Source organism: Anomaloglossus baeobatrachus, chromosome 1, assembly GCF_048569485.1.
Source record: "Anomaloglossus baeobatrachus isolate aAnoBae1 chromosome 1, aAnoBae1.hap1, whole genome shotgun sequence".
Taxonomy (NCBI): Eukaryota; Metazoa; Chordata; class Amphibia; order Anura; family Aromobatidae; genus Anomaloglossus; species Anomaloglossus baeobatrachus.
This window is the reverse complement of record NC_134353.1, coordinates 32,589,833-32,602,810: the sequence shown is the minus strand read 5'-3', so window position 1 is coordinate 32,602,810 and position 12,978 is coordinate 32,589,833. Positions and strand designations below refer to the sequence as shown.

General features: G+C 50.0%; 1 protein-coding gene across 1 annotated transcript in view; it reads right to left on the bottom strand.

The window, feature by feature from the left end:
- Positions 1 to 12,978, bottom strand: part of LOC142316190 (vomeronasal type-2 receptor 26-like) — a 120,082-nt gene that overhangs the window by 19,684 nt on the left and 87,420 nt on the right. The gene's annotated exons all lie outside the window — the stretch shown is intronic.

Here is a 12,978-nt window from a genome sequence, read left to right as displayed (position 1 = left end):
TAACTTTCTTTAAAGCGAGGAGGGTTCTTGGAGCTCCAAAACCTGGCGGACGTTCCCATAAAATTGATAAACCATCCGGAGTTGTCCCCAGTCGCAAATGACCACAAACTCGGGGACATTATGACCGGAAAACCATTTCCCTAACACCGACTCCCAGGGGACCCCACCCTGGAGAGCCCCAAAGTCTGCCAGGTAATTACCATTCCAAATAAAAGAAGGGGGGGTTACCATCCACCTGATGTACAACCCCCCACCACCAGTTTACCACCAACTCAAAGAACCCCACCTCACTACCGCCACCACGAGCATTACCTGAAACCTCATAATGCGAGTTACCCCACCAATCAAAGCGCTCGCTCCACCTTCCTGAACACCTGCTAACCACAGGTGCATCCACCGCGCCGACCTGTCCATTCCAAGCCAAGGAACTCCCCACTGCCCTATTCACCTTAATTTCAGTCCTGTCGATCCCCTCTATCGACCAAACCCCCAGTAAGGTTTTGTAGGCACAATATCCGACCACACCGTCTTCACCTCTCGGGGAGGTGGAGCATAGCTGCAGTAAACCTTGGCAAATAACGCCAATTTAATCCCCACAGGGGGATATCCCCACATCATTTTCACCCGTGTGCAACACCAGCACATCGGGGGCATGATCCAACCTTAAGGCCCCCTTCACACGTCCGTGAAAAAACACGCAGGTGTGTTACGTCCGTTTTTCGGGTCCGTTTTCCGTTTTTGTGCCCGTTTTTATGGTCCGTGTGGCATCTGTGTGAACTGCGTATGCTAGCCGTGTGTGCGTGTGGAATAGCCGTGTGTGCACGTGAAACTTAACTGACGTGTGTGTGTGTTGTCCGTGTGAAATGTCCGTGTGTGATGTAAAATGTCGTTGATACATGCCGGCTGACAGCAGACAGAGTTGCGCGCTGAGAATGAACTCGGGTAAACTCCACCCGACTTCATCCTCATACCGTGGCTCTGTCTGTGCCGCGTCCTGATTAGCGGTCACCCGTGAAGGACTCACGGTGACCGCTAATCCTTTGAGTGACTGAATGGAGTACCCCTCTCTCATACTCACCATTCCCTGATCTCCGGCGCGGCGCTGCACGGCTGTTCTCTAAACTCCGGCGGCTTTTCCTCTTTTGAAAAAGCCGGCCGCTCATTAAACAATCTCGTATTCCCTGCTTTCCCCGCCCACCGGCAAATATGATTGGTTGCAGTGAGACACGCCCACACGCTGAGTGACAGCTGTCTAACTGCAACCAATCACAGTTAGCCTCCATAGCCCCGTTAACGGAGGAGAAACACCAAAAATTAGTTGCCAAAAACACCTGTTGAAGCAATGAAAACTGATGTTTTTATTGCTGAAGTAGTCCCCCCACATGGAACTGGCCACTACCAAGAAAAAACTCCAACAAAATCCGATTCCTGGTAAAACACTGCCTCCACCCAAGATAGTTGCTCTATGTCCATCCCCCATTTGCCCTTCTGAAAGCTCTGACAACTAACCCAACCTGCCGCTACAGTAAAAGTTCACAATCAAAATAGGCCACAAGCTCCAAAACCCTAACGACCATCCATTATAACTACCCAGGAAAATATATACTGGCCCCCACTACCAGGTCGTTGAAGAGTTCCTCCGGAAACCGTATACAAAGCGTGGGGGCCTTGCCCCTGCCATAGCCACCTTCCCACTACCCGAATAATTCTGGCTATGGGCACATGCAAAAGCAAATTAAAGCATGCCCAGCAAAAACCAAAAGGTCTGCCACTGTATTTTAGTTTACTTATTTATTTATTTAATTATTTTTAATATATAACCCGCTTTGCGCACTTCTGTGAGGAAAGCCACACTTCCTTGTCCCGTAACCTGTACTCAATCCTCCCCTGCTCTCCATCCTTCTAGAATCAATGGAGATTCCCAAGATGTTCAGACAATTGCCAGGGACCTTCTTTCTCTTTTGGTAAACTGCCAAACTATCCATGCCCTAGCCCTTAGCAAAGATGGCAAAAATGGAGAGTTTTTGGGTTTTTTTTGAGGTAAGACTCATCATCAGCATGCCATACTGCATCTCCCCATTCTAGAAATGAACCAAACCCTTCCAATAGTCACAAGAAAATAGGGCAAACCTTAAGTAAACACCAGACCACAAAATATGAACCATCCCAAAACAACCTAACAAATGCCTGCTGTCAGGACGCCATGGCAACAAACGGCATGTCAGAAACGACAACTCCCAAGTGACCCGGAATTTATTCGGCTCCTTCTTTTGCACCACCCCTAACGAAGACAAACCACCAGAACCAGAAATGGCAGAAATAAAACTGAACCGCCCAATACCTGCACGATACCTCGCGCCCAAATTATTATTATATTTTATATACATTTACTATTATTATTATGATTCAAAACAAAAACTAAAAGGAACGGCATGTGACGAGAAAGTGGCTTCACTCCCCACTTTCCAGTATCACCACCAAATTCATTCTGCCTGGTACAAGCAACAAGGTGCTCCGGGAAAAGAACCCACCGCAGCCTGAACCCTGGTATCTGAACGAGCCTTAAGACTCCGTCACACACAGTGACAAATCCTCGGCACACCGCTCCATCTGTACACAGCCACAAACCTGGCACTGATTTCCGCAATTTCACCGCAACCACCGATCCGCCGCAGATCCACCCCCGCGCGCGACCGGGCCCCCAGAGCTTTCTGATCTTGCCTTATGCAGTGTCACCCATCCTTTCACTGCCTGAACTGCCCATCATTTCAACACTGGGTGTGATCGCCACAAAACCAATGAACCTTCCTTGTAGCAGACCACCCCTGAACAATTCTCAGGGCCTCCCCTTTTTTTTTTTTTGGCGTGCCCATGATGCTTGCAGAATGGCAAGCACCTGGAGCCAGTTAACAAAATCGAAAGTTTAACCACTCGCCCTTCTCTGTCTGCCCTGACACCGCGATCCCCACCACAAGATGTGGCCTAACTTGACGACAAACCGGCGACCTGCCTCAACGCCCAGCACCCAAAACAGAAACGGAGGACCCCATTGACCCGGCCATCGCCTGCTCCACACGTTCCGGCAACTCCTTTCCAAACCCTAACATGCTGCAAACCCTACTAACTGACCCCACAGAGGCCCCCCAACATGCTAAAACTAAGACCGCCACCATTCCCCCTGGGCCTGATTAAACACCCACCCAGGAAAATTGCACTAGATGAACACACACACACAACATAGAGTTAAACTCACCAGGCTGCGTGGGGGCATGGAACCCACCAGCCGGAACGCCCGATTCCAGCCGATGACTCTCCTCAGGATGTTGAGGCACTCAAGCCGCTTAAGCAGCTTGCCCAGGGAGACCCCAGCAAGCCGCCGCACTCAAACCTAGCTGGACCACCAGGGAGCGGACTACCTGTTGAACGACCTCCCAGGACGTTGATCATCCCCTCCTAGATGACGACCTCTTCCTCGACATGGACCTCATCCGCGACGACGAGCCCCTCTGTGCTGCTGACCTCCAACATAAAGGCGACCTCCATCGTGATGACGACAGCCGCCTCCTCAATGCTAATCTCCTTCCAGATGCCGATCCCTGCGCCAACCTCCTTTCCGAGAACCATTACCGAGCTGAAAACGACCTCCATGCTGACCTCCAGCCAGATGATGACCTCCACACTGACTACCACACTGAAAACGACCTCCACGCTGACCTCCAGCCAGATGATGACCTACGCGCAGACCACCTCACTGAAAACAACCTCCATGCTGACCTCCAGCCAGATGATGACCTCCGCGCTGACCACCTCACTGAAAACAACCTCCATGCTGACCACCAGCCAGATGATGACCTCCGCGCTGACCACCTCACTGAAAACAACCTCTGCGCTGACCTCTTCTTTCCCCAATGACGACCTCCGTGCTGACCTCTTTCCCCGATGACGACCTCCGCGCTGACCTTATTCCCCGATGACGACCTTCGCGCTGACCTCATTTCCTGATGACGACCTCCACGCTAACCTCATTCCCCGATGACGTCCGCGCTGACCTCTTTTCCCGATGACGACCTCCGCGCTGACCTCTTTCCCAGATGACGACCTCTGCGCTGACCTCTTTCCCCGATGACAACCTCCGTGCTGACCTCTTTCCCCGATGACGACCTCCGTGCTGACCTCTTTCCCTGATGAAGACCTCCGCGCTTACCTTTTCCTTGATGTCGACCTTTGCTTTTCTGACCTCAAGCCTGAAGCCGCCCTCCGCGCTGACCTCTGTCTCTAGGTGTTTCTCCGGATGTCCAGTTGCTACCACCATAAGCAGTCCCCCCAACAGATATATCACTGGGAAGGACCGCCGCCATCTTGTTGAAGCCCTGATCACTAGAGGACTGAGGCAGAGCCTCGGTCACGTGATACACCGAGGCCCCGCCCACCTCCACAGGTCCAGGCTGCCTTGCAAGATTCCTCCCCTGTTCCATCTAAAAAAACAGGATGGAGAGATGGACAGAGAGGGTCCCCGGGGAGGGGGCTCTTGCGGCACCACAGAGACCTCAGGAGCTTCTCCTGGTGGCAGACTGTCAGGCACCCTCGCCCTGCGTGCCCACTGGGGAAGTGGATCTTCTGCAGCATCCCCCACAGCCGAACCTCCCAATATCTCCAGCACCTGTGCTCTGATGCAGCTGCTGCTGGCAGCACCCTGAAGCTGCTCCAGAAGTTCTTAAATCACCATGATCACAGTCACATCAGGAGACGAGGTGAAAAGAGCACCCCTTCTACTGATCCTATATTCCCAACTGACTACCCCTAGCACTTTTCCCAGCCCCTTAAACTTCTGACCCCCCCACAGCCCGCACTTTCTTTCCCTGCTACCAGTGTTAACCCCTCATTGCCCTTCAAAGTCAGTCATGAGTCACTTTGCCCATGGCTCCGCTGTGGGCTCTGTTCAGCCTTTTTCCAAGACGAACCAGTCATGGATCAGCAAGGACTTTTCTACCCCTGTGTCATCCTGGGGAGAGTAAATGCTTGTGGATTTGGATTGTACTTCACGCAAATCAACATGTCAAGTTTGCAACTGGGGACAACTGATGCCACTTCCCTTAAGTGTCTGTGGCCCAATTTTTGGAAGAAAGGGAGACTCTGCTTGGAGTCCCCTTGCTGTTTTTTTTTTAAAATGTTACAAGATGAACAAGTCATGGTTCAGCAAGGACTTTGCTACTGTGGCGCCCCAGGATCTGGTCGCCACAACAGCATTGCCCCTCCAAAGGGTTAATGCTGAGCCTGGAGGTAATTGGGGAAGTCTATTGGTCAGTAAGTACCAACATCCAACGCCGTTCCTCTCTCAGGCCAGCAGAGGGATCTCTAAACCTGGAGTTCCAGGGAGCACTTCCTAAAGCTCTGACCTGAGGGAGGAGTTAGTTAGTCTGTTAGGGAAGTTCAAGGAGAGAGGAGCTGAGTAGTGCGGTCTTGTGAGCTGGGGTTTGGAGCTAGGCTAGCTAAACCCAGAAAAGCAGGAGCCGTAGCCAGGCACAGAGAATAGATTCCAGGGGAGAACTGGTCAGAACCAGTTCACTTTAGAAGAACACAGTGAAAATTAGACATCGGAGTCTGTGGTTGCCAGGGTGTAAAACCCTTACCTGGTAGCCAAGTCTGAAGGGTAGGAGAACTATAGGTCTCCTGGCCCCCAAAACAATCCGAAAGTACAGCTGCATCACCAGGGCCTGGTGTGGACCCCAGCAGGGAAGCATCAGAGAGGGCCTGCACAGCCTATCCTAGGAGAAAGGGACAAACCACCGGTCCCAGCAGCAAGAGGGCAATTGCTAAACCCAAAGTGCAGGGTCCTGTAGAAGCAAAGGAAGAACAGGGAGTAGGCCTCAATACTCGACTGGCCAAGGGGATCACCCCAGTTACTTCCAGGCCGGCTGGATCCCCTTCACCACCTGTGATGGTCTCCAAGGACTGAATCGTTGCACAGTAAAAAAAGAAGGTAAAGAGACTGTTGTTTGTGTCGGTTCTTTTCACTGTCCTGATTAGCTCTGCACCCTTTCCAAGCAAAAAAACAAAAACAGAAAATATACTCCTAAAACCAATATTTATTAAAATAGAATATTAAAAATGCTCAAACATACAGAGCATAATAACTCTTATATTATCAAAAGTAGTTAACTGGTCACGTGAGGTGAGTGGGAGGACAAGAAGGGTACAAAACCAACTAGTGAGGAAAGGGGCACTAGTTATCTCAACATTCATGAATGAGCTCTAGGTAGCATGGCTCCAAATCTTATAATTAAAAATACAAATAGCCTATTGTCCTTAGGGATATATAAGGGGATGGTCTATCCCTCCCTTTTAGCTACCTACCAGCGGAGGTGCACCATAAGGTATTGGGTATCCCCCGCTCCTCGTCGGCTTTCCCTAAGCTGTCCCTTCGACCCGCAAGTCGCAAGAAAACCCACCACCAAGAGTGGAAGTGCAAAATAGTCAACAGGTCATTATCAAAAAATGGTTACTTAGATAAGTTGGTAACCCTGATGCAGCTTATCCTTTAACAAAAAAGGTAAAGCAAGAAAATTCTACTGTATAATATATTTTGCATCAAATTTGGGAATCCATACACAATTCTTTAGTATGCTCCTCATGCAATAGTAGCCAATTCTAACTGTACATATGTGTATTCATGCACAGTTTAATAAGATGATATTAAATACCAATATACCGATGATGTATAATAATAACATATAATCCCAGCAGGGAACTTATCTGCTGGGGTCACTGATAGCAAATCCCAATCCCGACGCGTTTCCCCCCTATATTTTTGTCTTAGGGGTTTATGAGGGGAAGGAGAACCAAGGATTTCATCATATCCGAACACATCAGTTTCATCAGTTTTTTTATCTTGGTAAATTTGGCTTTCTTAATGTAAGCAGACCGACATCAATGGCCGAAGATAATGGGCAAGTCGTCTGGCAGATATTCCCAGTTCATGCTTTGGGTATAATGACCATGGTGTACTGAGAAACAAAGCACCATAGACTTTAATAAGCACCAACGGTTGCCCCTGGGTATTGCTCCACCTGTGGGGAGAAGAACCATCCCAGCTGCTAGTCCATCAGCCCTGGAGGTCCTATCCAGCAGCGGCGGCTCCATAGCCGCAATCCACAGGTGGCGTCACGAATAGAGATGAGCGAACCGGTCGCGGTTCGGCTCCAGTTCGGTCCGCCGAACCGAGGTCTGGTTCGGCAAACCACTCGAACCCCATAGAAAACAATGGGAGGCAATCACAAACACATAAAAACGCATTATAAATGTACACATACAGTTATTAAACATTGCCATAACACTTACCTGTCCCCGGGATGCGTGCTGCATTCTGTCTCATGCCGCTATTTCTCCCGATAATAGCTGCGTCCTCCTGTTAACCAGCAGTGATGCAGGACCTACGTGACGTCATCAAAATAGCCATGTGACCAGTCACGTGTCTGTTATCTCATTGGCTACAGACTGGTCACATGACTATGACGCCTCATGATAGTACCTGTCATTGCATCTCTCTGTTACACGGTGCACGTTTGTGTATCACCGTGTACCGGCGACATGCTCTAGCACACGGACGACTCCCCGCTCTGCTTCCCCGTTCCCTTAAGGTACCGTCACACTAAGCGACGCTCCAGCAATCCCACCAGCAACCTGACCTGGCAGGGATTGCTGGAGCGTCGCTACATGGGTTGCTGGTGAGCTGTCCAACAGGCAGATCGCACCAGCAACCAGTGACCAGCCCCCAGCCAGCAGCACGAGTGGAAGCGATGCTGCGCTTGGTAACTAAGGTAAATATTGGGTAACCAACCTGATATTTACCTTGGCTACCAGCGCACACCGCTTAGCGCTGGCTCCCTGCACTCCTAGCCAGAGTACACATCGGGTTAATTTTACCGGATGTGTAGTCTGGCTATGTGTGCAGGAAGCCGGCACTGACAGCGTGAGAGCGGGGGTCGCTGGTAACGAAGGTGAACATCAGGTAACCAAGGGAAGGGCTTCTTGGTTACCCGATGTTTGCCGTAGTTACCAGCGTTCGCAGAAGCTGGCTCCTGACCGGCTGACACAGCCGGTCAATAACGGAGATCACCGTTGCCATAGCAATGTGCTTGGTAGCGGTGACGGGGACGTCCCGCTACCAGCACGCAGCGGCACCGGAATCCCGGAGCAGCATTGCTATGGCAGCCCGTGCCACCGCTTACAGCCGGGAGCCTGTGGTCACACTCACAGAGTGATATCTGCACGGAGCACAGCGTCCTTTCTCCCATGCACTGCTGTCTGATGGAGCAGACAGAGTTGCATGTGTTGAAGGAGAAAGAAGATAGAAGAGCATGGATCCTGGAGGGGTGATAGGGGGTAATAAAGATGGAGCCTCTAAGTGTATCTGTGTATTTATTTCTATTAAAGTATTTTTTCTCTGTGTGGTGTTTTTTTTAACCCTTTATTGGAGATTCTTAATGGCCGGATCAAACTTGCCTGACATTAAGAAACTCTGGCTTAATACTAGCTAGTAAAATAAAGCCAGTATTAACTCATGATTACCCAACAAGCCACCCGGCTTCAGGGCTGTTGGAAGAGTTGGATACAGCGCCAGATGATGGCACTTCTATGAAAGCGCCATTTTCTGGGGCGGCTGCGGACTGCAATTCGCAGCAGAGGGGCCTTGAGAGCTCGGGCAACCTGTGCTTTGGATCCAATCCCCAGCTGCCTAGCTGTACCCGACTGGACACAAAAATGGGGCGAAGCCCACATTGTTTTTTTTTTTTTAATCATTTCATAAAATTCATGAATTAAGTAAAAAAAAGGGCTTCCCTATATTTGTAGTTCCCAGCCGGGTACAAATAGGCAGCTGGGGGTTGGGTGGCAGCTGTACCTACCTGCTGTACCTGGCTAGCATACAAAAATATGGCGAAGCGCACGTCATTTTTTTTGTAGTTTTTTGGCAGAAAAAATAAAAATGCTTCCCTGGATTTTCCATTGCCAGTGAGGGTAACACCAAGCAGTGGGGGTTAGCAGCCAGTAGCTGCTTGGATTACCCTTAGCTAGCAATACAAAAAATGCAGCGGGAGCCCATATATATTTTTTTTTAATTATTTATTTAAATAACTAAAAACAAAAAGGGCTTCCCTGTATTTTGCCTGACATCAGAGTGCTGTAAAAATAAATCTTTAAAAAAAATGACGTAGCGCTCCGCGGTAATTTTGATTCTCAGTGCAGATAAAGCAGACAGCTATGGGTTGCCACTTCCATCTGCCTGGCATTACCTTGGCTGGCAATCAAAATACAGGGAAGCCCATTAAGTTTTTTATTTAAATAAATAGTTAAAAAAAATGACGTTGGGTCCCCCCATTTTTGATAGCCAGCTAGGGTAAAGCAGACGGCTGTAGCCTGAAAACCACAGCTGGCACCTTTACCGTGGTTGGGGATCCAATGTGGAGGTCACCCCAGGCTCTTTTTTTATAATTATTTTATAAATATTAATAATTACAAAAAAAAATTGATTCCCCCCCAAATTTGATCACCAGCCAAGGTAAAGCGGACAGCTGTAGTCTGGTATTCTCAGGGTGGGAAGATCCATAGATATTGGGCCTACACAGCCTAAAATTAGCAGGCCACAGGCACCCCAGACGTGGCGCATCCACTAGATGCGCCAATCCTGGCGCTTCACCCCAGCTCATCCCGTGCTCTGGTGCAGTGGCAAACGGTGTAATAAATGGGGTTGATACTAGCTGTAAAGTCACCTGACATCAAGACCAGCAGTTTGTGATGTCATGGCGTCTATTAGATACCCGACATCATAAACTGTCAGTACTAACAAAAAAAATCGACTCTGGACCGTCTAGAATATGGGGGGGAGAAAGTCAGGGAATGTATCCCCCATTTTCTAAGAGTGCAGACCCTCCATGTGAGGAGTGTGGGTGCAATGAATGTGCACTCACTCTCCCTGGGTCCACAGCAGAAGAGTCCATGTCATAATGGTTGCTACCAAAGCTGCAATGCCCTGCTCATGAGGTAAGGGCATGCCTAATCAGGAGAACTATTCTACATTTCCAAATATTGGTATTTGCTGATATTATTGCTATTCCACTTACTATATATTGGGGATAGGATCTAGGAGATGGAATACCCCTTTAAGTCCAGTTATCCGGCTGAATGAATACTAAACAACAGAGCTCGCTATTTAGATGTGTTTTCTTGTGGCGTATAACGGACTCTCATGTTTGGTAGTCGTTCAGCAGGGCAACTATAAAATCAAATACCTCCATTTTGAAATGTAGTATAGCTCTCCTGATCAACTATGTTCCTTACCTCATGAGCAGGGCATTGCAGTAATAATAATAATTTATTCATTTATATAACACTATTAATTCCATAGTGCTTTGCATACATTGGGAACAGTGTCCCCATTGGAGCTCACAATCTACATGCCCTATCTGTAATGTCTTTGGAGTGTGGGAGGAAACCGGAGTACCCGGAGGAAACCCATGCAAACACAGGGAGAACATACAAACTCCTTGCAGATGTTGTCCTTGGTGGGAATAGAACCCAGGACCTCAGTGCTGCAAGACTGCAGTGCTAACCACTGAGCCACCGTGCCGCCCATTTAGCTTACAGATGCATAACCACCACTCACTGTGTCTGAACACAGGAAGCTGAGCTGACAGCCGCTCTGTGCATGCGGCAGCGTCTATTGTGAAGGAGAGGGCCGCGGGGGATCAATGCTGCATAGGTACCGTGGGACACCGGGGAACACCGGTGGGGTTATAAGGGGTAACCTGGCAGGGCCTGGGGAGGAGTTTTCTGTCGCATGTGTCATGGCACATGCAACAGAAATCAGAGGAGTAGGGTGAATGCGGCCGGCGCGCTGCTGTGCGTGCGGCCATCTTGGATTTCCGGGAGGGGTCAGGGGGGGCACTTTGGCGACACCGGGGGACTAGAGGGGACGGGGGAGGAGATTTATCATGTTTGTTCATTCCAGATGGGAGATAAATATTTTTTTACCGACGCTGTCATTTACTGTAATGTGATCATCGGTGTACGGTGTATACCGGTGATCACGTGAGAGGGGACTGGAAAAACCGGCCTAAATCTTGATCTCCAGGGTCTCAGCTACCCCCTGAAACCCCGGAGATTTTCTGATGCTGGGGCGCGCTAGTCACTTATTTCTGCCTGCTGTTTATAAACGGCAGATCAGAATAAGGCTACATTCACACGACCCATCCGTTTTTGCGGTCCGCAAAAAACGGTTCGTTTTTTTTATGGGTGCATCCGTGTGGCATCCGTTTCTGTTCCATATCCGGTCCGTATGTCATCCGCGTGCCTTCTGTTTGTTTGCGTACTGCAAAAAAACTGAAGGAGGGAAAATACATAAATTTACCCAGTATCTGTGATGCCCTGGACCCACAGGGGTCACAGGAAACAACACGGAACACCACACACACCCCCACCCCAGTGAAGCACCAGCAGCCAACAAGTCCTGACCGCCTCCCTCAGGTCTAGCAAGGCACACCAGGTGGGCGGAGCCAGGCAGATAGGCACGCCCTCTGAGGAGTCTGCTGGCCTGAGGCAGGGAAAGGACAAGTGAGTCGAGTGGGGAAAAGAGTAGTAAGAGAAGTAAAAGTGGCAAGCTGAGAGTCAGGGGCCTAGGACGGAGCCTAGGACCCCTTGGAATGGTCAGACAGGCAGACGGTGGTGGCCGTCTGCAGGAGTCCGGTCAGGGACTGAACTGCGGAATCGTAGGGATTGAGAAGAGGGTGGTGACCCTTCGGACCCGAACCGGGTGACTACCATTGCTGAAGCATAGGAGTCACTATAGCAAATTTAAAGGTGCAGGAGAAAGTCGACATCACCAACCTCACTGGGGACACACGCAGCCGGCTGCGGGCACCGATCTACACCGAACTTAGTTTACCATTGACTCTGTGTGGTTTAATCTTGAGTACACCAGTGCCATCAGGCACCGCGCTGCAAGCGAACCCGTGCGTCCTGCAACCCCTCGCTCCTGCCACCTGGCCCCGGGACCAACAAACCCCTACCCACAGAGGGGTCAACACCTAGCTGCGACCCACCACCGATCCCGGACGAGCCCTCGCACCCTCACCGCATCAGTGGTGCCCTTTAACTCACCACGACCCGTGGGTGGCATCACGATCTGTTACCAGTCACCGCGGCTCCGGCCGAGAAACGGGTCTACCCCAAACCAAACCCCCCCCCTTTCCAGAGCGACGTAGCCCACGGTCTGGAGGCGCTCGAGCCACCGACAACCCGAGCCCGAATCCGAGTGGCTCGGCGGAGAGCAGCACAGCCCCCAGGGGGGTACAGATCCATAGCTTCAACCTACATGAGGCAGTCACATGTTCACTCCAGTGCCATATTCTACTGCTTTTCACATCTTAGAGCGCTCTGGTGATTTTCTTGTGCTTGTACACTTCATATCAGTCTTTTCTGTCATTATAATGGCAGAAAGACACATAATGTCCCACACTCCTGCATTTTGTAATGTTGCACCCTTTGATGCCTTTCATGTGGCACTAAGGGGTGCTTAGCCTTGTATTTAGCCAAAAAAATGAAAAAAAATGACGTGGGTTCCCCCTATTATTGTAGCCAGCTAGGGTAAAGCAGACGGCTGCAGCCTGCAGACCACAGCTGTCAGCTTCACCTTGGCTGGTAATCCAAAACTGAGGGCACCTCACGCTATTTAAAATTAAATAAATAATTAAAAAAAAAACACATGGGGGTCCCCCAAAATTCTATCACCAGCCAAGGTAAAGCAGACAGCTGGGGTCTGATATTTTCAGACTAGGGAGGTCCATGGTTATTGGATTCTCCCCAGCCTAAAATAGCAGGCCGCAGCCTCCACAGAAGTGGCGCATCCATTAGATGCGTCAATCCTGGTGCTTCGCCCCAGCTCATCCCGTGCCCTGATGCGGTGGTAAACGGGGTAATATATGG